This window comes from Neolamprologus brichardi, chromosome 4 (assembly GCF_056152115.1).
Source record: "Neolamprologus brichardi isolate AB-2024 chromosome 4, ASM5615211v1, whole genome shotgun sequence".
Taxonomy (NCBI): Eukaryota; Metazoa; Chordata; class Actinopteri; order Cichliformes; family Cichlidae; genus Neolamprologus; species Neolamprologus brichardi.
The window spans coordinates 11,993,838-12,017,115 of NC_142107.1; the positions used below are offsets into that span (position 1 = coordinate 11,993,838).

The 23,278-nt window shown below is 39.7% G+C and overlaps 1 protein-coding gene and 1 long non-coding RNA gene across 2 annotated transcripts in view; one reads left to right on the forward strand and one right to left on the reverse strand.

Annotated features, from left to right (window-relative positions):
• Positions 1-23,278, reverse strand: part of coro7 (coronin 7) — a 129,486-nt gene that overhangs the window by 25,786 nt on the left and 80,422 nt on the right. The gene's annotated exons all lie outside the window — the stretch shown is intronic.
• On the forward strand, positions 625-4,311 carry LOC148102961 (uncharacterized). The gene is made up of 4 exons (XR_015718986.1): positions 625-1,171; positions 1,352-1,488; positions 1,575-1,797; positions 1,889-4,311. It is a non-coding gene; the product is annotated as an uncharacterized LOC148102961 (long non-coding RNA).

A 23,278-nucleotide genomic window follows, 5' to 3' on the forward strand; every position in this document is an offset into this window, starting at 1 on the left:
AATCATGGCTGTACTTCATGCAGAGCTGGGAGATCTGCTTTCTGTTATCATGCACCTCAGATCTGAAATATGCTGCAAAAAGTATTAAACGGACATAATTTATTTTTTATTCTCATGTTTTAAATGACTAAATCTACTAATGCATTTTTTCATGGATGTTAATTGTCATCTCCTTTTTTGATACTTTTTTTACTCTGACGTATGTATCTCAACAAATGAGATCTTCCCCTCCAAGGGCTTTCAAATATGAAATAGTAAATAAATAAATCCCAGATAAATGCAGGTATTTATTATGGGTCACATGAATAAATACAGACAATTATATTTTCTTGATTATAGTAGATTTTGTAGAATCAAATGTTTTTGGGATGAATGAGGTTTTGCTTATCATGTTTTACAGGTAAAAAAATTTAAAAGTTTTAAACTATCTTTAGGCTACCAGAGATGTCTATAATGATACATTATGTAGAGAAAAAACATTAGTACAGCTTACAGAATATGTATAAAAACTGATTTAGAAGTACATGGAAAGTTTCTGCATCCATTTTCTGACTTGGCCTTTATCCGGGTGGGTTTGGGTTTGGGTGGATAAAGGCCAAGTCAGAATTCTCTGAGCAGCTGGAAAAAGCTGCTAATAAATAAAGACATCAGAAAGTGGGGGCTTTAGGTGTAGCCCCTGCTTTCTGATGCACTAATTAGATTTAGTAACTGACACCCCATACCAGCATTACATAGACACTTGGGGGCTGAGATGGGTGGGTGGGGAGGGTGGGTGGTGTTAAAAGCACTTTATGTTTTGTAGATGTATTTTTTTCAGACAGGGCACACACAGTCCTGTTTCCTTTGTGGGAAAACCTTCAAACTTCACCATCCTCAGCTGAAACAACAACATCTTAACACCATCTTCATGAACTGCTGAGCCAAACCTGATCCATCAGTGCTGGACTGCACAGATAACTACATGCCACACAGAGTCTGCTGTTTTATGAACTGCCATACCAGTGTGTCTTCAATGGAGAAGATGACACACCCATCACCTGACCTCCTGCCTGATCTGGAGACCATCATCATGCTGCCACACTAAACACCTCTGAGACCATCAATGATGACTCATACTGAGGAAACTGTATTTCCTGTCAGAGATGCTCAGTGATCCTCAGAGCAGAGAGAGGTATGATTCTTTATCTTTGATAAAAATGTCAGTGTTTTTAATTCAATTAATTAATTTAAATCCTGTTTATTGCACAAATAATTTCACACTCAAATGATTATACTTGTTGAAACTTTTTGAGTTTTAATTCACATTATGCATTACAAATCTATGCTTTTTCTACTCTGTCTCTCTGTGCAGGTATTGCTGTCTTCTGAGTTCTTCAGTGTCCCAACTGAGACATTCAAACCTCATTGCAGAGCTCATGTCTTTCCTCACCATCATGTGAGTGTGAGATTGCTCTGGATTCTGGTTATGTGGCCTGCAGCACCTATAAGGTATTTCAACATTGTTCATTGTATAACTTATTTGTAGTTTTTAGGCCTTAACACAAATAAAATGTTCCTTTTTCTGTATTTTTTAGAACAAGCTCGTACAGTGTGCCTGCATTCCAGCTTCTTAGACTCTGCACAAGTGGACAGAGTATCAGTGTTTGGCCACTCTTACAGACACCGACTTCTGTCAACTCACTGCTACTGATCAGGCACCTCACTCCAGCAAGACAGAGGGCTGCAAGCCTGTCATCGTTTCCAGTGTGGCTTTGTATTCTTGGGGTAGCATCAGATTTTTCCCACAAATATTCAAAGGTAACACTTATTTTAAGCTTAGTTATTAAATCAAAAGTCTTCCCTTGTGTTCATTTTATTGTTTTAAAAAATTTTTTTTGTTTTCTTTTAGATTTATATGCAGTGATCGGATGTGGTGGAGCTTTGTTAACTGTGTGGAAAACATCTGTTTGTGATGATATTTACAATGAGGCTTTAAGGTGACAGTTTCCATGTAATTTCAATCCTTTTACTAAGCAAAAACATGTTTGCAATTAACATTTTTTTTCAGTTTTGTCTTTTGGATTTATGGTTAACATTCCTCTGTGACAGCAAATACTAAACTGGTCCAAGTAACCAGCATATCATTGGTCAAAGGCAAAAAGGACCACATGTCACGCTAGCAATGAATTTTTGACTGTGTTTGTGTCACCAGATTTAACAAACAATATCAGACATATGAAACTGAACTCTGGATTAATGTGCAGATGTTTTTTGTGTTTTTTTTTTATTGTTGAATAATTATTTTGTAGGACAAACCCAATCTATTTACCCAAACAATGTAACTTGTTTGGGTAAATAGTGGATTAATATATCTAAGTCTATAAGTATAGCAAGCTGAATTCATACAAACACACAGCTCTAAATCTTGAATTGTAGGATGTACAAAAATGATCATGTGATTATTATGGACATTTAAATAACTATATCTATTGAACCATTACACGTATTCTTTATAGAGATTACACAATCTCAAAATGTGAAAAAAGAAAGTGTTTAAGAGGATAAATAATGTGTGTTTGTATGAATCCTGCCTTAGTATGGGGTGTCAGTAACTACATTAGTATAGAGTAGGTCTAACAGTGGTTTTCCACATCTGCTCCAATATATATAGATAATGGGTCAGGCATATAAAGTCATTTTGAAAAGTTCATAAAGGTCATTTATATGTGTTCCTCTTTATCATTTTATATCAGGTCACACAGCTGACTTGAATTTTGATCAGGGTAGAACCATAACATTCATGCTAATGGTTCTACTGTTTACAGTTACTTTATGATGGATTTCACCCTGGTCACAGCACTATGTGAAAAGCTGTTAGAGGTAAAGTTAACCCAGTTAATACCTCATCATAAGTCACTCTCTAACGCAAAGCAGTGATTATTTTTCAGTGTAATTTATTCCACAACAATGTTCTTTATTTGATTCCTGTTTCTTTAAATATGCACATCGATTGTTCAGCTGTGTGACTCTCCACACCTCAAATATATCACAATGTGGACTTCATTTCGGTACAGATTTATCATCAAATCAGGAAACTGTAAACTAATTGAAAAAATGAAGCTTATGAAAATTTTAATGTGGCATTGGAACATGTTGTTTATCCTTGCCAAATGGTATTTACACAAAACTCCAGCAAATCAGAGGATGTATTTTTGTCCTTCACTTGCTGTTTATATATGTGTATATTTTTGCAGTTAATAGCCTATCATGTGTCTGCGCATCTTAGGGCCATAAACATAAACATGGCAAACAAGGATATGTTCACTATTCCAACAGATGCTTCAATTGTTTGTATAGGTGTTAGATTCATTTGATTTGCATTTTCTATTAATATTATTCTGTTTGTCCCAAATGGGATTTTTATTTCTGTATGCCATTATTGTAATAATTGGAAACAACTGAGTAAATATTTTGTATCATATGTTTCTAAAAATATTTGAACGTTCTACTTTTCTACTACTGGTTTTCTACTTTCTAAACTTTCTGCCACTCTTTGGCATTTCAATAACATTATTTTTGGGTGTTTTTATCTCTGACCGCAGCATCTTGTATTACCTAAATGTTGTTTGTGAGGGTTTTGTTTTTGTTTTGTTTTGTTTTTTGCCATTTTTAGATTTCACCAGCTGTGTAAACTCTGCAATTTTACCTTGGTTTTGTTCCACATCAGTTTATCTGCTGGGTGATTTTCTTCCTTTTCTAATGTTTCTGGTAATTTTTCACAGTTAAACAAGTAACTTTGAGGTTACTTCAGCCTTTTCAGTTGTTATCTGTTGACAGTTTTGCCTAATTATTACATTTCTGCAAAATTATAGCAGTTCTGATAAGTTGTAATATTTCTGCCAAGTTTTTAATTTTCTACTAAATTATAGTATTTCTGCTAGGTTACACTACTTTTGTTTGTTATGTTATGTTATTCTAAATTATTACATTTCTGCTAAGTTTTTAATTTTCTACTAAATTATATTATTTCTGCTAGGTTACACTACTTTTGTTTGTTATGTTATTCTAAAGTATTACATTTCTGCTAAGTTTTTAATTTTCTATTAAATTATATTATTTCTGCTAGGTTACACTACTTTTGTTTGTTATGTTATGTTATGTTAAGTTATGTTATTCTAAATTATTACATTTCTGCTAAGTTGTCGCTTCTGGTAAACTACAACATTTCTGCTGAATTGTTATATTTATTAGTTATTTCATTTCTGCTAAGTTATTACATTTTTGTTAACTTGATGTTGTCCTGCAAAGTTATTAAAATTTCAACAACTTTTTAAACACTGACTTCAGCTTCTTCAGCTATTTTCAACTATTTTCAGCAGACAGCTTCAGCTATACAGCATCCACACTGCATTTTCGCAGGAAATGCAAATTTTTCTAGTTCAACCTTGACCTTTCACCCATGCACGCTGAAAACAAGGCCACAGTCACCTGCCTTCTCTCATGATTTGAGTTAAGAAGATTGAGGGCTGCGGAAACTGAGCGAGCCATATTAATCAGCAAGGAAAGGACAATGGATGTGGTGACCAAACAGGAAACACTTGCGCAAACACTGGCAATGCTGACAAACATCTCCTGTTCTCCACCTCGGTGTCTGCTCTTAAATCTCCATTTCCAGTTTAGCTTCCAGGGCCGGTCACAGACGGGACAAGAGGACAGGGAGTGCTGGCTGATCCAACCGCTTCCCATTACAGACCACGGATAGTCTGATTGAAGTGGAGAGGCAGTCCGAATGATTGGTTTATGATGAAGACTTTGTGTAATGGTGCTATTCCAGGGGAACGCCACTTGCCTGCCTGCACATCAACTGAGACTGACAGACTGGTGATGTAATGCTTCAACTATGACAGCATAATGACAGACTTAGTTTGGGTATCTTAAGTGACAGGGAACGGAGACACGCGAGGGTTTATCGTGTGTACATGTGCGAGAGGTTCCAGAGAAAGAATGCATTTTGGATGAATTTGAGAATGGAGTTTGACGGCCACAGACTTTAACAGTTTAGCTAAGAAACTTGGTTTGCAGTGCTATCAAACAGGTGATCACACACCCACTTTATATTAATCTGCACTCACCCATTTCCTCTGTGGCCTTTTTCTTTCCACTGATGCACTGCTACTTTCTAATCTATAACTAGTTTCATGCAAAAATTCAATAAATAAAAGCATTGCTCCTTGTGCCAAAAAGCTGGCACCGCCATGGCACCACAAAATTGCCGGTCCCAACATTGAACCCCATGACGTCAATAGCTAAGAGTACTCTATGATTTTCTTCCCATACAAAGTATTCGGCTCTTAAACCTGTTGAAATATCAGCTGCTCCGCAAAAGCCACAAAGGCAGAAATGACCCAGCGCACATCAAGGAACATAATCTTTTAAAACCTTTTAAGATCAGTCGTCTCCCTCCAGAACAACGTGACTGTCATTTTAATGTTTTGTTCCTTAAATGTTTATTCAGTATGTGAAAGTCTTTTTATTTAACGAGTGTTCCCTGCTCTTCTCATCCTCTTATGATCTTTCTTTCTTTTTTTATCAAAAACTGGACGAGTATCGGACCTGTGACTTCTCTGTTCCCCCAACATCCCTGCCTTTATCTCAGGCCTGTTAAGTCAGCGAGGGGCGGCCACGCTTCATTAGGCCGACTCCGTGTTCCCATATCCGAGTCGCTCCACAGGGAGACCCTAAACACCTCCATTCCCACATCCCTCTCGCTGCCTGTCTTCCTGTCCCTCACCCGTTCAAGCATTCCTCATTCAAAAACAAAACCTTGCTTACAACCATGAGCTCGCTTTGTCCTCCGCAATCCCCAATTATTTCTCCAAATTGCCTTCAGTTTTTCTGAGGTCTTATCTCTGGTTTTCTCACAGTAAAAGTACAAGTCAAACATCCACATAACAGGAGCGGAGCTTTATCACTGATAGCGGCCTGTGTTTACTGTCGTATTTCATGCTCCACCTCACCACAAGAGCATTTTCCCACACAGGAAAACTAACGCAAAGCATGCATGTGCATATTTACGCACACAGATTTACAAGATACACAGGCTAATTACGCAGCTTAACGATGTATGCATACATGTATTATTAATGACGCAGTGCAGTTAGACTCACACCGGGCTAAGTGCGAGGACTGAGCTTGTTATGCAGATCTTGATCACACGGGCTGATTATGAATGAAAGGAAAACAATTACAGGGCTCATTCAGGAGAGGTGCGAGTGTAGCACTGAACGCAGCCAGACATGCTAATCCAGACATAAGACCTTTCCAGTGCTGGGTGTGTGCTTCCAAGTTAAAACCACATGCACTAATTAGCCATCAAATAATACTGCAGAAGAGAAAGAAAAAGAGAAAACCAAACGGGAAAACTTATTATGAGTTATTATAATATCAGCTGGAAAACATGACAACTCAGCAACCCCGCCTTTTGCCAGACTCTTCTCAGTCGCATCTACACCCACTAACATCTCAACACCTTTCAAACTCTTGAAATGATTTGCAACGAGCCGCCCGGTGCTCCCAAATCCCCCTGGCTTCAGTCTGTCACTGGGACTCTGCTCCTGTCAGAGTTTACACAAAGCAGAGCACAGAGAGCACGCCTCCTGTCTCGTCTGCCATCGCCTCACACTGCTGCCTCACGCAGGCCCAAATGAACCATCATAAAACAACCTTCTGCCCCATGACAGCAGCCTTCATCACCAGCAGATATGATGGATATATTACCCCAGCCTACATCTGTGTGAGTGAGTCTGTGTCCGAGTGTGTGAGTCAGAATCAGCACAGGTATAGTATTATTGTGAGAATGTGCTGTCATTTGATAATGTATGAGATAGTGTATTTTATTGGAATAACTGGCTAATGGAGGGCCAGAAAAGCAGACATGTGGATGAAAGACAAGTGCAGAAATTGTGTGTGTGTGTGTGTTTGTATTTTTGGCATGCACAAGATTTGGGAAGTGCATATAATTGGGCACCTGCAGCTAAAGTTGGAAAGAAACTTCAGGGTTGATGGAGTTCAACCAAGCAAAAATGTCCAGTCACTGAACATTAAGAATGGGCACAGCAATCAATTTACACACACACACACACACACACACACACACACACACACACACACACACACACACACACACACACACACACACACACACACACACACACACACACACACACACACACACTCCTTTCAGTAGCACACTGAGGTGCACGTTCTTGTACCGTATGTTCTTCCAAAATATGAAAATGCACACCCACACAATGCTTGTGAGTGTGCAGGCACATCCAGTGCTATCAGACACACACAGTACTGTTACAGTATAAAGAGTATAGGTGGAGCTAATGGAAGCAGCCTGTGGAGGTATAATGTTATGGGTTGAGCTACGACCAGATCTGTATCACTCAAAGGGACCTTTCTCTGTCGTGTGAGATCACGGCCTTAAAGCTTGGCTAACCTTACTGCTATAAACACACACGCGCACAAAAACACACACACACAGTAGACAGCTCAATAAGCTCCAGATGACAGGTAAGAGCTAGCCAGAAAGAGGAGGCCTTTGAGGAATATGAAACCAGCTCAGTTGTTGTAGTCTTATTCAGACTGGATGGACAAACACTCGAACTATTAACTATTTTATTGAAATTCGCCCTCTCGCTGCTGTTAATCCTTCTATAAAAGGGTTCTCCTTTTGTGTTTAAGTATTCTTCTTCACTTGAATTGAGAGGCTAATTGTAGAGGATGCTGTATGCTTGTAACCATGTGCTAGACCTATAAAATACTACTCAGATTTCACAAAGTTCCACCAGAAAAAAGCTATTTTGACTTTATCTTGAGTCACAGCAGTGGAGAGTGTCCACTGTAATGTTTGTATGCAATATAACCTGCCTTTTATTCACACCATCCACCCTACTTCCATCTTCTTTATCAGTGTCCTGGTTATGTCATCCCCGTCGGTGGGAGTGCTGGGTGCAGCGTTATCTCTGAGTTCACAGATCAACAGACCCTTCACCCTCAATCAGCCCACTTTATCAGCCCACCTGCCTCTACAGACTGAAAGCTTCAGCTTGTCCATCTGTATCTGACTGCTTCACTGCAATCCTGCTGGTCAGCTATTTGGACTATTTGGCCACAAAGACTCTTGGGATAGGTCAGAGCACATTTTAGCAGTTTTGAATCACTGATTTTGAAGCATGAACGTGGTTTCCCCAGCAAATCTAAGAGATGGATCTACTTTTCACTGAAGTGTGGCTGTCAAGAAGCCATTCTTAAGGAAGGGAAATGGGGAGAAAAGACTGAGTCATGCCAAATTATACAAGAACGACTGAAAATCAGTGTCAACATATCTTATAAAGCGATGTATTCAAATTTTGATTTTGATAGAGAAGTACAACAGTGAGTGTCTACAGCCATCTGTAAAACACGGTGGAGGCTCTGACATGGTTTGGGGCTATATTTTAGCCAGTAGGTTTGGGAATCTTGTCAATATTGATGGAAATATGAACGCAGAAATGTACCATCAGTACCATCTGGAAACCATCTGATAGACAACAGCTTCATTTTTCAGCATGACAATGATCCCAAACACACCGCTCATGCAGTTAAAGCATGCCTGGATAGAAAAACACACAATGGAACCCTATCAGTCATGGACTGGCCTCCCCAGAACAAAAGGCAGTCACATTCAGAGCACTGAATGTCAAAAACTGAGCTGGCTTCAAATTCCTCAAAGGCCTCCTCTTTCTGGGTAGCATTATATAATTGATCTTAGCTTTCATTCTATTAGCATGTTTGTTGAGCAGGTCTAAGGTTTACCCTGCAGACAAGCTTAGTTATTTGCATGTTAGCATGCTAATATGTCACTGTGTTACAAAGTACGGCAATTGTCATCAGTTTTGCAGGTTTGCAATCATAAGACGATGGATCAGCGATTCTACATTAGTTGTCCTCTGGACACTACGAATATCTGGGAAAAGGTTCATGACATCTGATATTGTTCTGAGTTTCACATAGAGCAAAATAGATTCCATCACTTGTATGGCTGTAAAGTAACAGCTGGAATGACCGTAAAACCTTCAACTAGGTTTTAATTATACTTTTGACTTTATTCTATCTGTTCTCACATGTACAGACATAAAGTAGATTAATAATGTGGCATATGTCCTGTAGTATAAAATTGATTTGTGAAAATATCTGGTGTGATAACCATCTGGCTGTAACTAAGAGCTGTATCTCCCATCTAAAAGTGTGACCATATAAGCACATGCTTTTCAGTTATTTTCACTATCTGATTAAGACAGTTCATATGACCGGCAGAATATCTACTTGTTCTCCTGATAACCTTGCCCTCTTCCTCTCTTTATTATTTTCTGAGAAAGGGCACAACCTTCCTGTTCTAGTGTTATTACTTTTGTGTAAATGAGTTGGACACAGCTAATGGTTTTATGCACACTTGCGCTGCGGGCGTACGGGTGCTAACATTACCTCGACAATGAAGGGACTGGAGTGGAATAATCCACTGATATTAAATGGGATTCACAGAAGCTGTAAGCTTGTCTCCAGGATGGAAAATTTGAGGTTGGTTTATAACGTACTGCTAACGAAGTATGTGAAATTAAAGAAAAGGGAATACTTTTCATAGGAGATAATCCAAGTGAAAATGGATAATCATGGAAAAGATCACCTAAAAAGTCAACAAAAGCTTTGGAACAGACTAATGCTTTCAAACTATAGCACCACGATCCATCAAGGGTGCCAGACGCAGGCAAATAAACAATACATCAAAGCTGACGAACTGTGTCACCTTTGTAAACTGACACAGCAATCAAACCTATGCGCTTTGTGTTGTCTCAATGTGCTTAGCAGTTTCCATTAGCAGCAACAGAGGATCCACAGGCTGCACCACAGAAGTAAAAGCAAAGGGTCACAGTGAGGCCGCTTGACTCACTCTGTATCATAGTTGTACTAGCCTTTAACTGAAATACATTCAACTGTCCACACGTAACACTGTCCAAATTTATCTCATTCCCACAAGAGGAAACCAAAGTTTCAGCTCCGACCTTCTGATACTAAATACAGCACTGCACCGATAGACCACAGCATTAAAACCACGTTACTATCTCTGCGTAATTCTCCCATCAGGCCATCAAAACTGATCTGATCCATCAAGGAGTGGACTCATCTTTGAAGATTCATCTCTTTTTCATGATCCAGTGATGCACTCTGTCCACTGAAAGAGGCAACTGCAAGGAAGCTACCATGACTACCATACCATGGCTACTGTAACAATGTTTTATATTTGCATTTTATTTATTTATACAACAGGAATGATACATATTACCGTCGCAGCATTAGAAAAATAGGCTTAGGTAGGTGATTTGTGTCAGAGTGGCATCTTCCAGCACACTTTGATTGGATAGTGCATTCTACAGTCATGTCTGCAGCCATTAACATCTTTGACTCTTTATGCATGTTGAAAAGTGCAGTTGTAATTTAAAAATTAATGCTATTTACTCTAAAATCTATTTGTGGCTTGATTATTCTGGTTAATCTGTGTTTGTTTGTTTCCAGAAGTATTTTCAGACCTCCCAAAGACATGTACGTCATTGTTCCATGCATAAGGTATGGTATATGGAGATATTATCTTTATTTGGACTAGAAAATTGAACTGAACCAGTGAATCAGTGTAAACCGCACGGATCATCAGATCATATCAGACAAAGGAGTCTTTGTGGCTCAATTGTAGGCGATAAAAATCTTCACACTGAGACAAACTGTAGGTTCTCATATGGTTTAAAATCTAAAGATACAGCTCTGCTTGAGCTGACTGCAGGTTCAAAGACATTATGAGTTTGAGGTTTCTCAACGGGTGCTTGAGCCAAGCTGCACAGACATCCTGCTGAAAACTGAAATGTACAAAAGTGTGACATATTTTTTCCACTGAGTATGTGTTTTGTTTCCACTATGTGCTTTTAATAAGTGTGCCGGGTCTGCCTGCCTAGCTACCTTCAGTAGCCAGTTCATTAGAAAGGAATTAGAGTTGACGCAGTGCGTTCCTGAGAGGGGGAGAAAAGCCAGGATTGTCAGTGGAGAGGCCAGCTGTGGCCGTGTCTGAGCCCCAGTGACGAACCCCTCAGATGGGCTGCCAAGCGCCTGCTCTCTGCTTTCTCCTTGCTCCATCGGGCCCCCGTCCTCTGGACCAACACACACACACACACACACACACACACACACACGTGCATGTACTCGTACACATGCGTACATGGACCACGATTTAATTAAACTCACTGAATCCGATGTCAACAGGTCTGCAGTGACCCTTATGACACCCACCATACAATTCCACATATAATCACACACAAAGCTGCCAAATGGGAAAAAATGCAGAAGCTTCCACAGTATTTTTCTCCGTGTCCTCAAGAAACAGAATAACGCTTCATTAGCATTCCAAATTATCTTCATACCGACACAGGCTACCCAAATCGGTGTGGCCAATCGCTCACTTAATCCATTTCCGCAGACAGAAACAGCAAGACCTGCAACACTGCTACTAATATTGCTGCCGCCACATAACGCATCTCTGCAAAACACCAAACACATGCAGAAAAATAGCCCATTTCAATGCAGCTTCAACACATCTCGAGGCAACTTAACAGAATGCTGCATGACCACATGATCGGCATTACATCTGCTTTATATGTTGACATGAAGAATGAAAAGCCTGATCTTTATTTTCACTGGAGGGGACGAAGGGCCGATTAAGGACGAGGGGGCTTAATCGGGCTGAACAGATATTTACACTAAAATGATGAAACGCATACAGATGTTTTTCTAAGATCAATTAAAAAAATACTATCTGAAAAATGACAGATGCTCATGTCAGCACAAAAACACACACACGGGCCTTTAAATGTGTGGAAAACTGGTCCAGACTTGCTCAGTTATAAAACAGTCAGGTCACTGGTCATAAACTGGTGGGAGGGCTCAGCCTCTTGATTGTCAGTGCTCAGTGGGAATGGGCTTGTTGTAGGATGTGGGTGGGCATGAGGGAGAAATAAGGATGCACTAATGGGAAACACAAATACTTAAAATGCTCATATGCATGAAACACACTTTAGGAATTAAGACTAGCGTGCTAGAGGAAATAAGTAGCTACTTTCATTATCGAGACATGTTTGTGTGTTGTGTCTCTATATCTCTAAAAAGCTGGTAGGTGCGGTAGGTGAGATGATGATCGCAGCGCCCCGGAAAGGATGCGTTCCGCATTAACCTCGGGGTTCAGCATCAAGGGCCCAGGCTAGACGACCATAGCGTGACCTGTCGCTCAGGGCCTGGGAACCAGTTGGTAGTTGTGACTGCCTCAGAGCAGAGAGGAGAGGAGAGGACGTGGCACAGAAGACAGACAGCAAAAGGGTGAGGGTCACGACCGCTATGACCCTCTCTGCTGTTAGATTACCTGAGAAAACTCCTGCTCTTGTCATGGTTGTAATTTAAACGCTAAACACAAAATACAGTACACATGTTAAAGAGGAAGTGCAGAACTGTTTTGCACTCTTGACTTGAAGTTGATAGATTATTGGACAAAAGTAATATCTGAAAGACATTATTCGATCAACAAATACACTAAAACAAGGAAATGTGGAGACTTGCTTTAGTTTCAAAGCTAAAAATTATCTGAAGAAATAATTACACTCACTGAATTATCAAATTCAGTGTTGTTTATCATGTGTTAGCATATGTTTTTATGGTAAGATAAAGATCCTACAATACTACAAAGAAAACAGAGAAAACCCCAACAATCAGACGATCCCCTGTGAGCAAGCACAACCCAGGAAAAACCTCCCGTAGAGCCAGGCTCGGGGAAAGGCAGCCTTCCTCTTAACCTGTCGTGATTCATGTTGTGTGATAGAAAAAACACACAGAGATTAATAATAATTAGCCAAAATGAATAGAATACAACTAAAACAAATGATATTTACAAAACTACGGTATATCTCAGCAGGTAACACAAGGCAAGCTGCATATAATCTGTATCGGTGTCTTTGTAAATCCACTTCGTTTTTGCTATTTTCTGACTCAAAAATGAAAAGAAAATGAAAATATCTTCTGGTTTTGAAAACAAAACCAGAGAATTAGAATGGCATGCTTGCAATCACCCATCGACATCACGCAGTAATTATTCTGCATACCAGAGCCATAGCTGAAACGTACATTTCTAACAGGAATCACATTGGCGACGTAGGTCCACTCTAATCTATTTTTCCTGCTGTGGAAAAACCACATGTGCCCCGAAATGTTGCTGGTTTACGCTACACACACTGCAGCGCTCAGTAAAGTCTACTATAAAAACACAATCCACCAATAATGGCCTTGATGAAGGACTTACAGCCCTGTTAAAATATTGTCCAGCTAAACAGACTGTGGTCAGTCTCAGAAGGACATTCTGGTGCTTGACAGCAGCAGCCCAACTGACAGTTTGGAAATCTCTGATTTTCTTTCAGACCATTAGCCTGGAAGAACAGCTCATAACTGCTGACTCAAACCTCCAGAACATACTCACCTTAGAGTATATGTCTGAGTGTATGCGAGACACCTGCTAATGGCTGGCCAAGTCTGCATTATTGGGAATGCTAAAACCATAAAACCCATTGATTTATGTACGCAAAACACGACTGCTTAATATTTGTTTTTCCTACAAGCCCGAGTACATGTGTGCAAATGAGTTAAAGGGGTCAACTCGAGAGAGGGAAGAAGAAAAATAAAGGGAGAAACATAAACCCTAAAACAACTTCTTCAAACCTTCTTCACAAGAGCAGCACAAAACATTCTTGAGGCGTTGAGCGGAGCACCTTTCAAGGATCCACATTCACACGTTTTGACTCTGTGGTGTCTTCAACTCTTGAATTATCAGCGAGTTTATCAGTCTCATTCTGTCCGTCTCTGGCACACATCTGTTGTGGATCCGAGTCTTTGTATCATACACATACACACACACACACACAAACACACCTACACACACACCCACACATTCATATGACTGTGTCCATACTTGCTCTTTCTGCTCAATCTGAATCACCACCTTTATCGCTTCTATTCCCGCCACCAATCTCGCTCATATCTCAAAAGCAGAAATTCCAGTCCTGTTGGATAACAATCCTAAATCTCTAAAAAGAAAAAAAAAAAAACATTCAGGAGTACAGAAAGGGATTGTTTTCAAAACGACAAGTGTGATCTTTTGTGAAAAGTTTACACACAAGTTTTGGTTTAAAAATCCCTAACCACATCGTTGGGGGTCGGTCTAACAGCCTCAAAACTTAGCTTGGCTGCACTAACCGTGACCCTCTGATGAAATTCTGTGTTTTACCTTTAGCAGGTCCAGCACGCCCACACTAAATCTTCTGCTTTAATGATAGAAGCAGGAATAAGCACCGTAAAAACACTATAAAAAACTCACAGAACAACAGATTTATTATGAGACACGGCGAAAGACTGAGGGAGGGAGAGCAGAGAGTCAGCAAGAGAGAGAGAAGTAAAAGATAAGATCACTATCACATTTTTGTAGTAAATCACAACAGTTATGCATGTCCACATACTTGTGTGTGTCCAAGAATGCTTTGAGCTCATAACGCAACATCTGGGAGAGTTATTGAATGAAGCGATACCCGCTCCAAACAGAACCCGAGAGATTGTTACAGAAGACACCATAGCCTTGACTCAATAGCCTTGATGAGCTGCTGGTACGAGCAGACCGGCTCTGATTTCTGCCCCCATCCGCACACATCAAAACACATTTTTCTTCTCTTGTTCCACCATCTCTGTCTGGTCAACGGAGAAACCACATTTTTTGACCACCTAATCACTGAAACAATTACTGACGGATAGTTTACCAGTAACACGCACACAAAAAAAGTTTAATGAGATGTATAAACATAACAGTTTATAGTAAAAGGAACAGTGGAAAGCTATGCATTTCTAAAGTTCGCATTGAAACATACACTTCCAGTATAGTTTGTAAGCCACCGTCTTTTAACAGCAACCACTGCTCACCAGATATTTACAAGGCTGCTTGGCCCGGGCTCATTTCCATCCGCTGCATGACAAAGCAGCTTTGAGCAATTTGTTAACACAGCACATGCATATTCCTCCAGAGGATAAAGCTAAGTGGTGCTCAAGTTGCACTGAATCAGCCTCAGATGGGCCCTGCAAACACGAAGGTGGCCGGATTGTCATGAAGTGAAAAGAAACAGAAAATCCAAAATAACAGTTGCGGCTTGGGCCCTTTTTCTAAAACCCGACAGCCACGGGGACATGAGCCTGGCTCTCTCTTTTCATTTAATCAACCTCTTGACCTTTTCTCAATGTTGAGTTCTTTGCATCCATCTCTTTATGGTATCAGCGCCGCCTGACACAGCTGAGCGAACACCTGTTATCTGTGCGTGCATGTTTGTTTTTAATTTAGCCTCTTTTATTTAACTAGTCAGGTCATTTTTAGCTAAATTACTCATGTGACTGCCTGGTCAAAGAATAGCAACAAAAAAAATGCAACAAGGGCTTCAGACACAAGCACAGTATCATTATAAAACAACACACAGTGACTGAGAGAGAGTATAGCAACGCTGCCGCAGTAGTTTAGAAACACAGTGCGAAGGTAAGACCACACAGTTTGCATCTGGGCATGGAAAGATGGTGGGATAATAAAAAAATGTAGGGTACAACACTGAAAGATTTACCCAGTACTGTGAAAGGCATCAAACAGAAGAAGAGGAGGTGAAAGAATAATACTGACAAACCCTCTCTCTGTGCTCGGTGGACTTTACGGGATTTGACTCGCTATGAATCAGAGGGGTGGACTTTTAGTCTGTGGAGATATTAAACATTCATGTTTTCTCACAATGTATTTATTTGAAAAGAAAAATCTAACAAAGCAAGTTGTTAAATCAGAAGCTGGAATAATTAGATGTAAGCAAAGTCAATATTGCAAAAACAAAAAACAAAAAAACCCAAATTAAGATGCTTAAACACCATCTTTTAGTGTAAATTATGCATGTGCAAGCACCAGGATGACCTGATCGGACCTTTGCTGCTCTCTGCATTCTGAAAGAATTTCTGCCATAGTACCAATCCTGCAATTGTCATAGTGAACATAATATAAGCTTCAGTCATTCCTGCACTTAACCACAGGCATGCTGTTGCTACTCAATACCTGGCATACCAAAGTGCAAGCTGAAAATATGTCTGAGAGGTAGAAGGAAGTGAGCACAGAAGGAATACAGGACAGACAGTTGGAGTTGAAGGGAAGTGTTTATGTGCACATTTGCATATTATATAATTTTTTAAACCTGGGTTAATGGATTGTTTTTGTAACATAAGACACTATTAACACAACACTGACAAACTAGCTTTTAAGTTGACGTGGCTAGCTTAGCAAACACTTCTCTAATTACAGCACACACAGGGTGATGTTATCAGCTGGTGATAAGAGTCGTGATTAATGTCAAATGCCAAAAAAGATCAAATATTCACCGTCCCCTTTGCTTTCTTTTAGGTCTCCACCAAACTCGGAGGAAAGTATTTGGCTCTTTAACTGCCAACTGAAAACAGCCATCAGCTGTAATGAATAAAGTGTCTAATGAGAACAATAACAGCTTGCCTAACGAAGTTACAAACCAGGGAATCAAATCAAGTTCAAACTTGCTAATATGCTTGGTAGAGCTGAAGGGGAATTGCAGTGTGAGGCAATAAAAAAAACCCTCTAGTCTCTAAAGAAGAAAGACACAGATATACAAAAAACCTAATAAAAAAAAAACAACCCAAACAAATAAAGAAGTAAATACTACATTTTAAGATAAACAAAATCTTACTGTCTTAGACTAACCCAGGGACAGGTCCCTCTAAATCCTAAGAAGCAACCTCCAGGAAAGAAAAACTAAGCTGCTGCATTTCTGAAAACCTGCAGTTCCTCTAATCGTTATTTTGAGACAGTCTCTAAAAGTGAGCAAAGTGAGCAAATGAGGAAATCCACACAGACTCACAGTAAAATATTCATATTTAAAATATCTAAATATGGCCACCTCTGGGTCCCATTTTAGAAGAAGACAGAAGCCAAAATGCTGAGATCAATCCTTTAAAGCAAGACTCACAGTGGATGTCTATCTTTTTATATACAGGCCACTCAGTCTCTCTACCTTGGCTCTTAACCTTCAGCCACTGCAAAAATCCCTCAATTTTAACTCAAGGGAACAGATAACTAGTAACAAGTGCACTGTCTACAAATGCAAGATACCACAAGCTGACACGGCACCAAAGACTCTAAAGACCTTGAAGGGTAAATAATACCTATAAAAATAAAAACCACACAGATGCTAAAGGAAGCATGTTCTCAATCAGCTTGATAATGTACGTTAGTAAAGCCAAGATTGTTTTTATCCTTTCTACAATAAAATGAGCTCTAATGGTTTGTCCAGCTCTAAGACAGGAATGAACCAGCTGTGCTGTCTGCCATTTCTGTCTCACTCCTTAATGAGAAGTGCTAGCGTGCACAAAGTCAACAGACTAGTAAACCTCAAAGTGAACTATGGTCTGACCTCTGTAGGTCTCCGTGTATTTGCTGTCTCGCCCTCCTCTGTGTGAAACAAACAGCTCCTGCAATCACTAAAAGTTCAGTGTTGGGATTCTTGAGGTCTTTGTGTTGAGGGCTTTTTATGTTGACATAACTAGCTCCAACGAGACCAAAAGGCAATAACCAGACCATATGGAAATGAGAAAAAGCCCAAAATCATAATCATAAAAAGTATCAAAAACAAAATAATAAATATATGAAAAACAGGAGCCACTTTTTAATTTTCTTTATGACATCCTGTCTGTGTTCCCAAAGGCAAGATTTAGTAACACAGCTTGTTAATCCTTTCCAGAAAAAAAAACATGAGAAAGGGTAAATATATATTTTGTGTAACCAACCCAAGCCCTTTTTTAAAACCCTAAACAATAAGTAAAATTCAGGATACGCACTGTTCCTTGAGCCATACCGGGCCTGATTAACCAACGATGGACGGCACAGCACACAATAATAATTTATGTGCGAAAGGTTCCTCTAAGGAAGACAGCTTTATGAGGAACACACTGACATATAATGTTTAGACCTCGCAAGAGAGGATGGGTGGAAACAGACGACACTTCACTTTTATCTGATATGGTGTATCTAATGTTAGCATTATGTGTTTGCACTCACACAAATAGTGACAACTTCTGCTTCTTTGCTGCACGCTCTGTTGACCATATTTCTCTGTCCCTTTCAAGTTCCCATAGCAGCCACTAATTAACCATGCATGTTCTGAGGTACTCCCTCTTCTTTCCCAGGTTTCTTCCCCTCTGCATGGCACTATACTTCCCATGGACATCTTCCTGCCGGGTGCTGTGGGAAGAAAGGCAGCTCAAGCCTTAAGAGGAGGTCCCAGCCTGTCTCTAAGCAGCCCACACACACACTCCCGTCAAAGCGCATTTATGTGTGACGGGAAGACATGTAGTTGTGGACAGAGGAGGATGGCGTGCATGTGCACAAAACGCAAATGTACAGAGTTGCAAATATTTATGCACATACACTAAACACTAATGAAGGACATAATCTCCTCAACCTCTCAATGAGACAGAGGATGGAAAATTAACAACTAATCATTCCCACGCTGTCCTAGGAAAGCAATGCAGCTTTTGTGCTTTTCAAAATTTCAAAAAGTAACAGATGTTAGGCATTCCTGAAACACTTGTGTAACAAAATAACGTTGAAGGAATAGCCAGAGAAAAGCAATTGAATATTCACACTTTGTGTGACCAGAGATTTGTCACAGGGAAAAAATCTTGAAAATTATGACAAATGGTTTAGCAAATGTGCATAGCTGCATTGTTTGGTTACAAAATGTGCCATCAGCGTTACTCTTTAAAATTTGATGGACACTGTTTTTGGAGCCAAAAGAAAAAAAAAAGAGAGATCATAAAGCTAGCTTAAATTGTTTAAAAGACAGCATTTTGTTGTGCCGGCTGACAACATGTGGAATGAGTGAATAAGTGAAATGTCATTTTGTGGTTACCATGCTCTCATTCTCACTCATTGTTGTCCCGTGTCTGCTCCAAGGATGCTTTTCTTGGGGTTTTTTGTCCCGAAAAGCTCCTAAAAGTAAAAAGCCACAGGCATGCTGTGAACAACAAAACATGAACACCTCAAACCGAGGCACACGTTTGTGTGTTGGCAAAGATCTGCAGACGTGACAATGAAGGTTGGGCCTTTGTAGTTTCACTTCAGTTCAATTATATTATAAGCACCAATTTACAGTAGCTGGTCCACTATGAGCAAGGACTTGGCAATGGTGGGAAGGAAAAACTCCCTTTTAACAGGAAGAGACCTTCGTGAGAACCAGGCTTAGAGAGGGGCAGAAACGTTTTTGCAGCAGAGGGAAAAGAGAAGAAGAAGAAAAGCAGGAGTGCATTATAGAGACAAACAAAGGAAGAGAAACGACAAAGGTTATGTGGTCTGTCTATGCTCCGGTCCTCGTGGGGGTCTGTTTGTCCAGGACAAATGTGGAGATGGGTTTAAAGGGTCTTACAGCATTTGGTGTAAATATCTCATCATCTTTGTGCTTTATGTAGTACAACAAAATTAACCTCAATATTATATTATATATATTAAATAAGCCTACGACAAGAGTGTAGTGAGCAAGAAAAATGGGAAAAAAGCAAAGGGGATAATTTTCCACAAGAAAAATAACTGTTGTTGTACATGCAGAACAAACCTATAATTACAGCAAAGCAAGCACAAACAACATATAATAAGCCAAACAAGCCAAAAAATATCCAACTCTAATCCCTTTTAGCTTTCTTTAGGAATAAAGGAACTGGCCCTTAAAATGTAATTAACATTAAACACTGATATTTACGGGAGTTTACGTGTATTATTAAGACCCATTCAACTCGTGAAAACTGAGGTCAGTAAGAAGAAAGGAAGGTAGAAGACAGTTTACACTCAGTTTAGCCTTTCTGATAACATTTTTGTGTCGCAAGGACTCAAGCAGGCAGAATAGGAAATAAAACAAGGCTTTCATGGGCGGCGGTAAAGAAACAAAAGATGGAAAGAGTCCAAAAGAGGTCAAGCAGCAAAAAGATCAACCTAAGAGGACACAAAAGACAAATGACACACGTATACACAAAATGTGCTGATTAGGGAGTAGACAGGAGAAGGCCGAGACACAGGTGGACATAACCAACACAGGTGAAAGTAAATCAAAGCAATCAAACCGACAGAAAGCAAAACTAATGCAAGACATAAAAGAAAACCCAGAATTCAAAGTAAAAATGGGAAATAATGAAGAGAACTAATACAGACATGAGGACCAGCACCAAAGAGGAGCAAGGAACCGAGACGTTAACACAGAAAGATCAATTTGAAAGAAAGGCAGATGTAAATGTAAAAGTGAGATCAGAGGTCAAATGTGACAAAATGTTTGGATGTGATATTTAGAATCTCCTTATACGACTATCACTTCCTAAAAGTTGCCAATACAAAGACAGGCAGATGAATTTAAAACAAGTGTTTTAAGAAAAAAGGCATTTTATGAACGTTTGAACTTGAAAAAGAGGTCAGAGGTCCAAAGTAATGTGATATTTAGAAACCCCATACAGACAAACATAAGGCCACCTAGAGGAAGGGGATCTTCACTGATTCACACAAGATTTAAGTGGGCTATATGCGGCCTAAAATGTAAAATGAGTTGCCATATATCATCTGCATCATATTACAAGACCTACACCTTGATCTTAAGCACATCAGTGTGCGCAAGTTTCACTAAAATCTAACCAATACTTGAAGGAATAGTAATTCTTGTGATTTGCGAATCGATGGACAGAAGCCTCGCCATAGCATCAAAAACCCAGGAACCCAAACTAGAGACCATGGTATTATGTGCCTTTAAGACAAAAGTGTTTCTCATACAGCTGTCTGTGTGCTATGGAACACCCACTGTCCTCACAATCATTTTAATTTTACTTTAAATTGTCATATTTCAATTTTGGATAATTATGCCAAACAGTTAATCCTGTGTCAGCTAAGATCTACAGTTAAATACAGTGTTTGGTCAAAGTTAAACATGAAATAGAGACTTTAAAGGTTACCACGTATCATGGAGGCAAAAAAATAAATAAATAAAAGACGAATGAAGACCAAAAAGATGAAGCAGATGTAATCGTTAACATCTGCTTCACTACAGGGTGGGGACAGTCTGGTTGACTCTGTGCAGCCACATATTCAGAGGACCAAATGAGACGGAAAAGAGGATTCGAGGAGAATAAGAGTGAAGTGAGCTACAAGAAAATTAAAGAGCGCATCTTTTATGAAAACTGACAAGAAGAAATTTTCAGTTAAGTCCTTAAAAAAAACCCTAAAAAAACAAGCATGGTTCTGTATGACTAAGTGCCTCAAGCATTAAACCCCTAGCAAGCTGCAGAACTGGCTGAGCACCAAACCAGTGTTTTATTGGTTCCCCTGGGCAGTGTTATAGGCTGCCTCGCCATCTTTTACTGAGCCCTGGTGATTAGGAGCACAACGTGCTGATGGCACGCAGAATGCTGTTACCGCCACTTTGATTTACACCCCTGACCAAATGCCTGTCCGCTAAATATGTGTAAATATGTGAAACAGATTACAGGAACGCATTGCTGCTTGGGACATTTAACCAGGAAACTATGTGAAGACGGCCTAAAATAGACTATTCTACTATTCAAGCAGTGTTTGATGAGACTGGATAATATCTGTTGACAGCAGATATTTGTTACTTTTTAACTAAGAGGCTAGAATATGCTTAAAGTCAGAAAAGCTTAAATCATATTATACAAGTAATAAATATTATACAGTTAAATGCTTTTTTTTAGCTTAAGTAGAAATGTAGATTTTGGTAACAAATCCACTAAATAGCCTCAGCCCCAGAACTGACACACACACAAAAAACACAATAATATTTGCAATATTAAGAATTTCCACACATATAATAAAATAATAATAACGTTATTATTACTAAGAATATGCATTATGGACTCCTTCAAATAAAAGCTGTGAAAAAAGCAGCATGGTCCTGGTGAGGATGAGGTCATATTTATGATTACTCCAGCTGGTTGCTGCAAGTTGTAAAAACAAAGCATAAAAAATTATGAGAGTCAAATCTGGAGATGCCGGACCAACACACATGAGCTGAATGACAAATATAAACGATAATACAGCACCAGGGCAGAGGCACTGACTTTGTGAACCTCAAACATATGCACTAAAATGCAGCAGGGTAAGACTTATTTACTCTTTCTTTATTTCTTCCTACCACATGAGACTTAGTTGCGGCAGTGACTCTGGAGCTGCATCTGGCCCATGCGGAACGTGTGTGAAATCATTTCTCTATTCCTGTCATTTACTGTAATGCTTTGCAGATGGAAGCGCGTGCGTTACATGGAGGAAAATGAGCGAGAGAAATTCATGAGCCACAGGCAAAGTGGAGACTGCTATCAAACAGTAAATGGTAAAAAGAAAAAGAAAAGAAAAACGCAAGCATGGCTCAACAAGTGGCTAACTAAAGCATCCGCTGCTCAGAAGATACTTAGGGTTGGGGGTGGTTTAAGGAGACACGTGCCTGCTAGTTGAATAATTCTCTTGTTGGAGTGTCTCTGCCTTCAGCCATGAGGAATTAAACCTGGCTCAAAGGATCTTTTACAATTTCTTGCCAACATTAAGGGAAAAAGCAGCAACGTGCTGATAAAAATCAGCCACTGTATGCTTCAGGGATCTGTGTAATTCTGTGACATGAGGCCAAAAGCACACACCGGTGGTGACACAGTTCCAGAGAGCTATCGCCTTACTGCACCTTGTTGGGAAAGGCTGGCATTGAAATAGGCTCCCAGCTGCCAACGGGTAGTTTGTCACTGGAGTTAGGAAGTATTTGATAGCTTTCTCAGCTTGAAGACATCTCCGTCAACGAAAGCAACCCTATGAGCTAATGTAAACCGCACGTACACTGTGGAGGCAACTGGCTGTCCCTCATAAGTGAATGAACAGATGAAGCATAAGAACAAATGAAAGCAACAGTTACTAACATATTATTCTCATTTAATGTGAAGTTGAATATGCCATGGATCACTTTTTAACCCCCAGCCTTTTCCATCTGATTAGGCTTTGGCCATTTCTCCGATGGGTTCTTCCATAAGGCAACAACTTCAGCTGTTAGACACA